We start from the raw sequence: 14,235 nt of genomic DNA, 5'->3' as shown, positions 1-14,235 counted from the left end.
GTTTTCAAACTTAGTTCATCCTGTTCCCCTGAGTGGTGCCGTCGCAGCATGTCTTCAAGATGGCTGCTATGCTTGACAATCGTCAGAAGCAACATGCTGTCATAGAATTCCTGTGCTGAACGAGACTGTGGAAAACATCCACTAGAGGTTGAAAAAGGCCTATGGAGATGCTGCTATCGATTGCAGTACAGTTAGTCGGTGGGCAAGCAGGTTACGTGATGAAAGCGGGCACGGCAATATTGAGGATTGTCCCCGCAGTGGCAGGCCTCGTACTGCACACACTCCAGACAATGTGCAGAGAGTTAACCAATTGGTGACTACTGACAGACGCATCACAGTGAACGAATTGTCACGCTGCGTTGGGATAGGGGAATGAAGTGTTTGCAGAATACTGAAAGTGTTGGAAGAGGACGAGAATGGTGGAGATGAATTTCTTGGAAGAATTGTGACAGGTGATGAAACATGGCTCCATCATTTTTCACCAGAGACGAAGAGCCAATCAATGGAGTGGCATCACGCAAATTCATCCAAGAAAAAAAATTCAAAAACACACCTTCTGCTGGAAAAGTTATGGCTACAATGTTTTTCGATTCCGAAGGACTCTTGCTTGTGGGCATCATGCCAAGTGGAACCACCATAAATTCTGATGCATATGTGACGACACTAAAGAAACTTCAAGCTCGACTGAGTCCTGTTCGAGAACATCGGCAAAATCAGGATGTTTTGCTGCTGCACGACAATGCACCATGGAAGTGATCACAAAACTCGGATGGACAACACTGAAACACCCGCCTTATAGTCATGACCTGGCTCCATGTGACTATCATCTCTTTGGGAAACTGAAAGACTCTCTTCGTGGAACGAGGTTTGAAGATGACGCCCTTGTGGACGCTGCCGAACAGTGGCTCCAACAGGTTGGTCCAGAATTTTACCGTGCAGGTATACAGGCGCCGGATCCATGATGGCGTAAGGCCGTTGAGGAGGATGGAAATTATGTAGAGAAATGAAAATATTGTTCCTAAAGGATGTATCTACACACTGTAAAACTTTCAAACATGTAGAAGAAAAGATAGATTTTTAAAAAAATAGTGTGCATTTGTTTTGGAGTGACCCTCATACCTTAGTTACGCGATACTACCGTCACCTGTATGTGTGCAGAAGACTGTCCCATGATTTTTGTCACTTCAATATATATTCATCATGAAAGGCAATATTCTAGAATAATCAATCCGATTTTTTGCCATTGGGAATATTTTGAGACTTTCAAGGGAACCATCAGACTTGTTAATAACTGATTCTGATGTCTTAAGTATGTCGTACAGGGACCTGCTCTAAGCAGTTGGCTAGCGGCTTTAACGCTACGCCCACAGTTTCCGAGAAAATCGATGTTGTACAGAATGGCACAGATAAAAGTAGCCCCTGTAGGCATAAAGGAAATGCAGTGAAATTACGAAGAGCTGAAATAGACTTACCATTTGTTTACAACGAAAAATACAGTGGAAAATACATTTATATAAGAGGTTGAAAATGACTCCCAGCAACATCAATATACACCTGTGTAAGTCTAAGCATATTCACCTACACCCGGAGCAAAGTTCTGGAACCGATGGCGGCAGCTTTACGGGAAATGTTGTGTTTCAGTTCCTGTACTATGTGTGAATTTGTTTCGCAGACCTTTCTCTTCAAGTGTCCCCACAAGAAAACCACATGTTGTTAGATCCAGCGAACGTGATAGCCGTAAATGTTTGTTGACAGTTCGTTTCTCAGTGAAAACATCATGGAGTCGTTCCAAGGATACCTTAGACGTGTGTCATGTTGCCCCATCTTGCTGAAAGAAGCATTGTCTTTCATATTCAGTGAGTTGAGCACAAAATGTTTCAAAATTTTCCATACACCGTGTTGAGGGTAGTGTCAAAAATATAGGAATAATTCAAAAGCCAAGATCGCTTAAATACTGTTTACTGGATAACCGGTTTCAACACACCAAAGGTGCCATCATCGGATCTGTGAAGATACAACGTGACAGGTTTGAGGCAGGGCTTACGTAAGTTACACTATATACATTACTATTAGTACAGTACCACATACCTGAATGTAGATTAACATTTATAAACCATTTGGATATAACGATACATGAGGCAGACCAAAAAATGGTTCAAATGGCTCTGAGCACTATGGGACTTAACATCTATGGTCATCGGTCCCCTAGAACTTAGAACTACTTAAACCTAACTAACCTAAGAACATCACAAACACCCAGCCATCACGAGGCAGAGGAAATCCCTGACCCCGCCGGGAATCGAACCCGGGAACCCGGGCGCGGGAAGCGAGAACGCTACCGCTCGACCACGAGCTGCGGACAGAGGCAAACCAGCTGATATAAAATCATTGTCACAAAAAATAAAAAAACAACTGCTCTTGTGGTCATTCTCCTCCATAAAATATGTAAAACCGAAGTCACAAGATAAAATAATTTGATTCATAAAATATGTAAAACCGAAGTCACAAGTTAAAACAATTTGATACCTGACCGCTGCTCGTCTAACAACTGGCGGCATCACACTGCCCCATTCCACACAGGTGTACCTGCTGCGATTCCAGTGGTTCACAACCGGCCACTAGGTAGCGCTGTCCAAGCAGTGCACACACAGTCCCACGGTATAACCACCCATTACTACTACAATACAACTTTACTATTACTGCTAATCAAATCCCCATGTAAAGAACACTTTCGCATACACTTACTGTACATACTATGTGTACTATTCATCCTATACATACTATAAAGTACGTCAGTTACAGAGTAAAACATCTGAAGCAAAGGCATTATCCATGTTAGCGCCATACAAAACTACATATTATTATTTACCCTTATTCATATATGGAAGTCAGGAATATACACATATGAACAGCTTACTATGTTTATATTCCTGACTTCCATATATGAATAAGGGTAAATTATAATATGTAGTTTTGTATGGCGCTAATATGGATAATACCTTTGCTTCAGATGTTTTACTCTGTAACTGACGTACTTTATAGTATGTATAGGTTGTATAGTATATATAGTACGCATAGTATGTATAGTATGTACAGTAAGTGTATGCGAAAGTGTTCTTTGCATGGGTATTTGATTAGCAGTAATAGAAAATGTCGCGAGTTTCCTTAATCGACCCTGTCTTCTCATACGCGTCCACAATTTCAATTCTTTCTTTTATCGAGAAAGTCATTTTGCAGACTGCAAACAAAAGTCTAACTTCACTGATGAAATAAACTGAAGTACTGATAAAAGAATGCTAACAATCGATTATTGCATAAAACTTGCCAATTAAGTAGCTGTTTATTTCAGAAGTCAAAATAATGGTTCCGCAATCAAATGGGAGGCGTGCTACTTTTAACTGCGTCACCCTGTAATGTACATACACTATGTGATCAAAAGTATCCAGACACCTGGCTGGAAATGACTTACAAGTTCGTGGCGCCCTGCATCGGTAATTCTGGAATTCAATATGGTGTTGGTCCACCCTTAGCCTTGATGCAGCTTCCACTCTCGCAGGCATACGTTCAGTCAGGTGCTGGAAGGTTTGTTGCGGAATGGCAGCCCGTTCTTCGAGTGTTGCACTGAGGAGAGGTATCGATGCCGGTCGGCGAGGCCTGGCATGAAGTCGGCGTTCCAAAACATCTGTTCTTTAGGATTCAGGTCAGGACTCTGTGTAGGCCAGATCATTATAGGGATGTTATTGTCGTGTAACCACTCCGACGCAGGCCGTGCGTTATGAACAGGTGCTCGGTCGTGTTGAAAGATGCAATCGCCATCCCCGAATTGCTCTTCAACAGTGGAAAGCAAGAAGGTGCTTAAAACATCAATGTAGGCCTGTGCCGTGATAGTGCCATACAAAACAACAAGGGGTGTAAGCCCCCTCCATGAAAAACACGACCACATCATAACACCACAGCCCCCGAATTTTACTACGCATGCTGGCACATGACGTTCACCGGTCATTCGCCATACCCACACCCTGCCATTGGATAGCCACATTGTGTACCGAGATCCGTCACTCCACACAACGCTTTTCCACTATTCAATCATCCAATGTTTACGCTCCTTGTACCTATCGAGGCGTCGTTTGGCATTTACCGGCGTGATGTGTGGCTTATGAGCAGCCGTTCGACCATGAAATCCAAGTTTTCTCACCTCCCGCTTAACTGTCATAGTACCTGCAGTGGAGCCTGATGGAGTTTGGAATTCCTATTTGATCGTCTGGATAGATGTTTGCCTATTACACATTACAACCCTCTTCAACTGTCGGCGGTCTCTGTCAGTCAACAGACGAGGTCGGCCTGTACCCTTTTGTGCTTTACGTGTCCCTTCACGTTTCCACTTCACTTTCACATCGGAAACAGTGGGCCTTCACTTTCACATCGGAAACATGGGGCCTAGAGATGTTTAGTACAGACATATGACAAGTGACACCCAATCACCAGACCACGTTCGAAATTTGAGTTCGATGAGCGCCTCATTTTGCTCTCTCACGATGTCTAATGACTACCGAGGTTGCCGGTACGGGGTACCTGGCAGTAGGTGGCATTCAATGTACCTAATATGAAAAACGTATGTTTTTGGAGTGTCCGGATACTTTTTATCACATAGTGTACCTCCTACACCTGTAGCGTTAGTTAGGTTTTGATGACGCGAAAGTAACGCTGCCGCTCATATTTACGGCTATCACATTAGCGTTATGAATTCAAATTTTGTCTGTGTACTTTCTTCCTTTTTTTTTTCAAATTCATCGTACAGAATATCATTAGATAGTACATGCCATATAAAATTATTCAAAAATAATCATTTCCATCGCAGTAATTTCATAATATGTCAATCATTACACACTCTTGGTTCAAATGTGTGTTTCGTTTGTTACAGACTAGGTTACAAAATCGTCTTACTCGTTATCGCTTGTTTCGCTTGCTGTGCTAGAACAGAATTCCAGATCCTACTTGTACAAGCAACCGAAACACAAATTCATAGAGCACTACAACACTTCAATAAAAGCTGCTGCTTTGCAGGTACACGGATTTTTCAGAAGCGATGCCAGAACATATGTTTCCCTTAAATTCAAATAGATTGTTCCTTCTTCAGTCACCTTTGATGCAAATCACGCGTATTTGTTAATCGGGTGAAATCATTTCTACTAATTTGATGCAGATTTTAAGAATGTTGAAAGGTCTCTGTTGGATTCCTTTCATGTTAATTTCTTAAATCTGTTGTCATTTACGGCATAAATTCCTCTTCTAAATTTACTGTGGTGTTTCTGACTATCTGGGAGGAGACTGAGCAGTGAAACGTGTTACTTTTACACATAAACAAGAACGATCTGTCACACTACTACACTTTAAAACACAGTTTATGTGTAATTCATGTCACACAGTCTCATACGGAACCTACATCTGCTTTCTTTTATATACTGTATATGATAAGATACTGTCATCCCCCTTCCCTTCTGTGCTACGGTCGCAGGTTCGAATCCTGCCTCGGGCATGGATGTGTGTGATGTCCTTAGGTTAGTTAGGTTTAAGTAGTTCTAAGTTCTAGGGGACTGATGACCATTGATGTTAAGTCCCATAGTGCTCAGAGCCATTTGAACCAAGCCTTCCCTTCTGTGGGAGAGGATGAATGAGCAAATGTATTTCTAGTTGCATGCTTGATGGTAGCAGACAAGCCTGTCTGCTAGAGAACAGTAGGACCAACGTCGGAACAGGTAGCTACACTTTCTAAAAGCAGTGAGGTTTCTATTCATAGTATGGTCCTGTCCGTCCCTTGACATGTTGGTATAGGAAGCTGCCTCTCTGGTCACTTCCGTTTGTGTCTGTGAGGTACCCTTGGTAGGGACCCAGGTCAGTCTGTCCGCGGCGAGCGCCTGAAGTGGTAAGATCTCCGGCTAAGCGCGTGTCTGCTAAGTCCATAGGACAATGGATTTCTTAAGTTCAGCCTAACTGAAAATTTAATCACCTTTATTTCAGGTTTAGCTCTAAAATATTTGATGTTATCTTAAATTGCGACGCAGTGTAATTCGAGTGTGAAGTTCAGAATGTCTTCCGGTAGTTGCTTTGTCACTACTTTGTGAGTAAAGTGGAACCACGTGTTGATCAGTAACTCTAACTAAGATCCTCAATCTTAAATGCGAATGTGGATGAGATTATAACGTCTCGTCTTGACAATATGTTTCAATATAGCAACATTTCTCTATGTTCAACCCACGTGGGGTGTACTTTGTGAGACCAGTACCACGTGCTTATACAATTGTTTGACCCATCAGGTTAATAGTAAGACGATAGTAACCAGTTCGAGGTTTTTCTTTTGTAAATTGCGTTTCGATGTAATTTATTTTAATTATCAAAATTATTGTGGAGTTACACTCCTTGTGTAAACCAAGTTGACCACGTGAAGCATGTGGTGTAAGCATCAAAGTAGCCCTCAGCTCTTCTTTTCGGGAAGATTTCACAGAGAGTTAGAATGAATTTAGTATACCAGTGTGTGGTAATTTCACGACGGACAGGATTGCGCTACGAACGTAACTTCTTTGGGTGAAAATTGAATTGGTTGGTTGTGGTTAATTTCCTCTTGCATATGTTTCAACGTTCTTCGTGTGTTATTTTATGGATGCAGTGTTGTATGTAGTCTCCCAATCTTAGCTCCTTATTTGATGTGTTCCGTAAGATTACAAACTCACATTTTCCCAATCCTAAATAAGGCACCAGTTTAGTTATGAATCAAGTTTGATATGCTGAAATTTTAACGGAACAATGATCAATGTTAAAAAAAAATAAATGTCCAAATGTAAACTGATTTATTTATTTTTATTTAAATTGTCTTTATGTATAAAGACAATTTAAATAAAAATAAATAAATCAGTTTACATTTGGACATTTATTTTAACATTGATCATTGTTCCGTTAAAATTTCAGCATATCAAACTTGATTCGTAACCGGTTATCGTAAGATGAGTACTAAAAGAATATAATTAATGTTAGTCTGGTTGGGAATTTGGTAAGCTAGACTGGATACCTGGTGAAACAGTTGCGCAGTAATGCAAGGTTAACTTCCTCAGATAGCTCACAGCTTTTAACCCACTTTTATGGTCTTGAATATCAGCACCGCTTACAGAACAAATTAATGCAACAACATTACAATGTATTGTTATGGAATCTTCCCTCGAAACGATTTCTCTATCACCCTTTAGCACATTGGAATCGTTTTGAATTCTTTTCGTGAAAATTTTAACCGGTTTACGAAAGTAAACATTACAGAGAGGACAAAGGAGAGTACATCTGAGTGAGATAATTTTTAAGGTGCAGATGCATGTTTCTCTGTCATCTACAAAGCTTTGATCGTACAGTGTCTGAAGAGTCTGCCCTCCCATCGAATAAAGCGAACGATTCGCTTTACTCGCCGTGAACTGGACGCCTTTTCAAAACAACTGCTTTATTTGCACGTCGAAATTGCCTCCGATCTCCCATATCTCTCTTGGGAATCGGCCGACGGCGTGACCTGAGCCAAGTCGGAATGGGTCCGTAAGGAGTCTGCTTCAAGACAGTCTTCGAAGTTTGCTCGCCTCTTAGCAACGTTACCGCAAGAGATGCTTTTCGAACCTGCATGGTCAATTTTACAGATAAAGTGATGCCGTCATGCTTGGAAAAGGCTTGAACTTCGCGCCTACATCTAGAACTTTGGGATTAACTGATTTTACTAGTGCTGTTGAAGAAGTTGTTAATTCTTTTCCTAGCGACACTTCATAAGAAATCAGGTGTGAAACATATGGCGCATTTTTGAGAGCCCAACCTCAGAAGAGTAAATTTCCGCCTTGGAAAGGGCAGCACTATGCAAGCTACGAGAAGATATTCACACGGTGATCATTCCAGCTGATAAGGAAAACGTCACTGTACTTCTACCACGTGAGATCTGTGACCAGAAGATTTATAGCATGTTGAGTGTACCAACGTACCGGAAGAGTGACAAAGACCCCACAGGGAGAGTAGAAAGGGAAAATTGCGAAAAGATTAAGACCTCACAGTTCTTTTCCACCGATGTTTTATAGTCTTCCAAAGATTCACAAAGAAAATCTTCCATTAGGCCCTATTGTGAGCAATATCGTCGCTGCAACGTATTACTTAGCTAGACATCTTGCATCTGTACTGAGACCTTATGTGGGTAAGTGCCCGCATCATATTCGCAAGTCTGGTGACCTCATCAATAGACTGAAGTCACTACGACTCAACGAGACCGACTTATTAGTGAGTTTCGATGTCGTCTCTCTTTTCACTAGGGTCCCATTCGTGGATTCACGGTCACTCATTAGCACCAATATAATGGTGCTATTTCATCACGCCTTTCCCCCAACCTGCTTGGGACGTGAGTCACAAGAAAACGCTAGCACAGGCTTGTAGTTCACAAAGATTTATTACACATATCCCCAAAACAGTTGTACAAAATCTTTTACAAATCGGCCTTCCAATAGCTACCAATAACAAATACAATTAAAAACCTTATACAGTCTTTGTAAGATTATACTGAATGAGCCGGCCGCTGTGGGCGAGCGGTTCTAGGCGCTTCAGCGTGGAACCGCAGTACGTTCGAATCCTGCCTCGGCCATTGATATGTGTGATGTCCTTAGGTTAGTTAGTTTTAAGTAGTTCTAAGTTCTAGGGGCCCGATGACCTCCGATGTTAAGTCCCACAGTGCTCACAGCTATTTGATCCACATTGAATGAAACAAGTTAAGTGAAGATCCTTCCTTTTAACTAAATAACAAACAATCACAGATAAATATAGATGACAAGCATAATTGCCCACCAAATGAACAGGAATTTACCGGGGCTAAATCCCCATTGGTAAAACAAGCAACAGTACAGAATATTAAATGACAAATTTTAAGTAAAAGAGCAAAACCTCAATGGGAATCTTAAACCAATAAATAGATAATAGAACAAGGGAATTCCACCAATTATATAGTGACTTATTCCACTGAACTCATTCGTGGAATCCCTTTCCAGTATAACAATAATATTGAGGCAGAAAAGACCGTTATCTTAATAGTTTAAATTTCACGCAACAGCGGGCACAGCCGAACGCATGACCCACCACAAAACACGAGTGACCAAACTACTAGGAACAGGGGACGCATCTTGGCGCAGCCCGAAAACATTAACGAGAGGAATCTCCAATAATTAGGAGATAGAATACTCAACTTCTGTCAAGAACCGGGACGAGCAGTGACTCTGACAAGCATACAGCTGAGTAGCGCCGAGCATCACCAAGACGTAGCTGGCCGAGCTAACGGGGTCCGAATATATTTCAGTCAAGGCGCCGCCGCCTGTATTGGTCAATCCGGAACTGATTGTGCTCGCCGCTCGCAGTACACTGTAACATAAAAAAAAAACAAAGTACAGACAACCAAACCAAAGGACACAACACAAACCCCCTCATTTGAGAGTTATACCTCCTCCCCCCACCTCCTTTAAATTTAATACCCTTAACAGAAGCAAGACTTCAAACCAATAGCATGGAAAGCCACTCACTTCTTACAGCTCATAATTCTTTACACTTACAGGCAGATCTCAATAACGAGCATAAGTCTGGAGAAGTTAACGGCCTGCCTAACCAAAAGCATAAAAACTCATAATATAAGAGACCAAAATCCCGGGCCCTTCAAACGGAGACCACAGAATAAATCATAAGATACTCAAGTAACGTTACAAGCACACTGTCTTAACACTAAACATGGCTTGCGTACTGTCCCAGAATGACTCGTGCAGCCTTCACGCTACTCACGCTTCGTGCTCCCGTCACTGAGCAATGCTTTACAATCTTAACAGCACTACTCAACATATACCGGAACCAAGCGTGAATTCCTTATTCCCGCCACGGCGGGGATAATCACATGCAAATCACTGTTTCCGGCTATGAACAAAAATCACGATCAGATTGATCACAAACACAACTTCAAAGAAATAGATGATGCCCACCGTTAATAGCAGCAAACGACGAGAATCCACATTGCATACATAGGCATCCAGCATCAGGTAGTACAATATACACACTTGCTAGTGCATTGGCGGCCATCACTACCAGCCCGCCGCCGACACACTCTTCAAATCATAACACAGCGCCGCGAGAAACCAACGCTCCTCCGTAACGGCCACTCCAAGACTCGCAAACAGAACATACGCCCAAGTAGAGCGGAAAACCAAGCCAGCATAGCCAGAAGCGCCGCGCGTAAATACTGGCTAGAAGAGGAAAACCCAAAGAAAAACTCGCATGCCTGCTCCTACTAGATAAGAGAATCAATGGCGCCAGCGGCTCCACCACAGCTCACTACTGTTTATTCAACAGTCAATATTTTGAGCAAATTGACAGTGTTGATACTGGGAGTCCTCTCTCCCATCTGGTAGCAAACTTTTTATGGGAGACGTCGAGGAGAGGGCACTTAATTCAGCATATCTTAAACAAAAAGTTTTCTGGCGACATGTACGAATACATGATACTTTTGCAGTGTGGCCCCACGATGAGGATGAACTGTTGCGCTTTCTGCAGCGTTTGAATCCAATCCACGAGAATATCAAATTTACGCCGGCTGAAGTGGCCGTGCGGTTAAAGGCGCTGCAGTCTGGAACCGCAAGGCCGCTACGGTTGCAGGTTCGAATCCTGCCTCGAGCATGGATGTTTGTGATGTCCTTAGGTTAGTTAGGTTTAACTAGTTCTAAGTTCTAGGGGACTAATGACCTCAGCAGTTGAGTCCCATAGTGCTCAGAGCCATTTGAACCATTTGAATATCAAATTTACGATGGAAGTGTAGAAAGGCGGTTGTCTGCCATTTCTGGATGCCTTGGTTAGTCTGAAAGTGGATGGATCGTTGGGGCTTCCTTTTTTCCGTAAGTCCACACGAAAAAATGGTTCAAATGGCTCTGAGCAATAGGGACTTAACGTCTGAGGTCATCAGTCCCCTAGAACTTAGAACTACTTAAACCTAACTAACCTAAGGACATCACACACATCCATGCTCGAGGCAGGATTCGAACCTGCGACCGTAGCGGTCGCGCGGTTCCAGACTGTAGTGCCTAGAACCGCTCGGCCACCCCGGCCGGCTAAGCCCACACATACAGACCTGTTTCTGCAGGCATCGAGCTTCCACCACCCATCGCAAACAACGGACGACCTTCGAACGTTGGTCCACTGGACATATGTTGCGTCTGATGGAGACAGCCTTGTAAAGGAGGTGGAACACCTGCAATCTGTGTTCAAAGGCCGGCCAGGGCAGCCGAGCGGTTCTAGGCGCTACCGTCTGGAACCACGCGACCGCTACGGTCGCAGGTTCAAATCCTGTCTCGGGCATGGATGAGTGTGATGTCCTTAGGTTAGTATTTTTAAGTAGTTCTGTAGTTCTAAGTTCTAGGGGCTGATGACCTCAGAAGTTCAGTCCCATAGTGCTCAGAGCCATTTGAACCATTTGTTCAAATGGTTCAAATGGCTCTGAGATCTATGGGACTCAACTGCTGAGGTCATTAGTCCCCTAGAACTTAGAACTACTTAAACCTAACTAACCTAAGGACATCACAAACATCCATGCCCGAGGCAGGATTCGAACCTGCGACCGTTGCGGTCTTGCGGCTCCAGACTGCAGCGCCTTTAACCGCACGGCCACTTCGGCCGGCGTTGAACCATTTGTGTTCAAAGATAATGGATATTCTCCACATCAGATCTACGCAGCTTTAAGGAAGAAGAAACGTGACTATCTACCACAAGATTAATAGGAGATGGAGTGGTTCAAGTCCAGGACGTTCCCCCAATATGACGGCAATATTGCGTCTAAATTAAGAAGAATCTTAAAGAAACACCACGTCAAAGTAATGTCCGACCACCTACAAATACTAGTATTCTCCTCTGGTCGGCTAAGAACGATCTGGGATTGCGGAAGGCTGGGGTCTACAGAACACCTTACCAGTGAGCAACATTCGAAGAGGGCGAGTAACTCGAAAGATGTCGCTTAGGGAGCGGCTGCCTCTGCGCATGCGTCTCCGGGCCATTGTTTTAAAATGAAATTAGCGACGTGAATTAGTAATCTGCAGTGCTAAACAATCGCCTGAAGATGGCTATATGGTTGTCAGCCAAAATAACCGGGCAAGAAGTAGACATCATGTGGCTGCAATCCCGAAACAACATGGAATACCCTTTATACGCCGGGGAAATTTCAAGGATAACCGCGTCGGAAACATTTCTCCAACTGCAGGCTCTTGTGTAATGTACTTTCTTACGTCACGCACGTTTTTTAAGACCAGTTGTTATTTATTAGTGATATTGGCTAACATATTCACGTGTAAGCACAGTCTCTCAATGTCTAAGTCATTTTTGAAAAACTCGTTGATTTTTCCAAATTTGTTTCAACTCTGTTTCTAAAAGCAAGCACTCTTGTTCAACTGCAATGACCTGTGTGAGTCCAGTTGAAGCAAACCACTCAGTAATGCAAGACTGCACCGTTCCACAAACTTCAATGTAAATAGCTTTGTAGTATTCCTTTGGGGTTTTGAAAGTGTGCAGTGATCTGGCTTCGTTGTTTTTATACTTCTTTGGTATTATTCGATTCCGAGGAAGCAAAGGATAATCAACTTGTGAAGGTTTTTCTTTTAAACACAATTCCCAAAAGTGTTCAAAACTATCACACCTTCCATATACACCACAAGCCCTCACATATTTTTTCCAGGTCAGGGCATTGAATTTTTTCATTGATATCCTTTACTGGGTTCATTGCATGACAATAAAGACGTAAAAAGAAATAAGTCTTGAATTGTAACATTGACTCAAAGTAGCCTGCACATGTGTAACCTGCCTCTGTTTTGTCCTCTGCAGATAACGTTTCAAAAAACTCTAGAAGTTCTTCAAAGTTTTTCAATATTCTCAAGATACTTGAAGTTCACATAATCCACTGAGTCGGGAAAAGAGGTTGTAGACCAGCTTGGTCGTTGGCACTCTCACAATGTATGCTTCTGAAAAGTCCCATCCTTTTGTTGGAGTCCCTTACAGTGTTTAAAAAGTCCTTGGCTAAAAATATCCCTCTTAGTCACAAGATGCCGGAGACTGTCCACAACTGCCAAGTTTAAACTATAGGCAGTGCGGGGCACATAACATGCTTTTGGTTGTATATCCAAAACTAACTTTTTAGCCCTTTGAACTTACCTCTCATATTCGAGGCACCATCATAGCCCTGCCGCTGAAGTTATCCATTGATAAATCAAGACGAGCAAAAACGTCTTTTAAAATACTAAACAGAGTTTATGATTCAGTGTTAGGGGTCTCGTATGAGCCAATAAAGTCTTCGTCGATGATTAAGGCATCATTGACAGTACAAATACAAAATGACACTTGTCCGTGAATCAAAGAATCACTTGTTTCATTAACCATAATAGAAAAATGTTCAGCTTCTTGATTGGAGCCAATACCTTTCTCAACACAGACTTTCCTAGCACATCAATGATCTCGTTTTGAATATTGTGGGATGTCCACTTATACCCTGAATGCCCTAACCAATCTTTAAACTAAGGTATGTCATACTTTTGAAGTTCCAACAATTGAAAAAAATTTGAGTTTACATCTTCGTGCCCTCTGATTGCCAGCCCTTTTTGGCATAGAAATTGCATGATAGTGAAAATTGTCTCAAGAGCTAAACGGCCTTTCTTCATATCACTATCTAACTGATCCTTCAATTCTGTTAGTGATAGATTTTAGTTTCAGAACACTTTCTTTATGCGTAAACATATTTTTATGAAGATGGAATTTTTCCAAAGCCTTTTCCTGTTAGAAAACCGTATGGAAGTAAATGCATCTTTTTTTATTTTTTTATTGTTTTGAAGAAAATGTAATAGATATTTAGCATCTGCCTCTTTTCAGGTTTTGCAAAAATTTTTTTCGTTAGATGCTTCATATTCTAGCCATGTATATTTGATCAACCAAGACTTCTGAAATGAACTTTCCTTACCGGATTGTCCAGCTTTCGGCTGTGAATGGTTCTCGCCTGAAGACGACGAAGCAATTGACAAAACAATATTTGTTGGAGGTTGACTTGCAGTATCATCAACTTCCAAGCGCGCCTTTTTGGTAACAAATGTATCCATTGCAAACTTAATTCATAATACACTAACAGACTAAAGTAAACAAATATAGTCATATAAAATAGTCCACTAGACACTA

The sequence above is a fragment of the Schistocerca nitens genome, chromosome 7 (genome assembly GCF_023898315.1).
Source record: "Schistocerca nitens isolate TAMUIC-IGC-003100 chromosome 7, iqSchNite1.1, whole genome shotgun sequence".
Taxonomy (NCBI): Eukaryota; Metazoa; Arthropoda; class Insecta; order Orthoptera; family Acrididae; genus Schistocerca; species Schistocerca nitens.
This window is presented reverse-complemented; position numbering follows the sequence as displayed.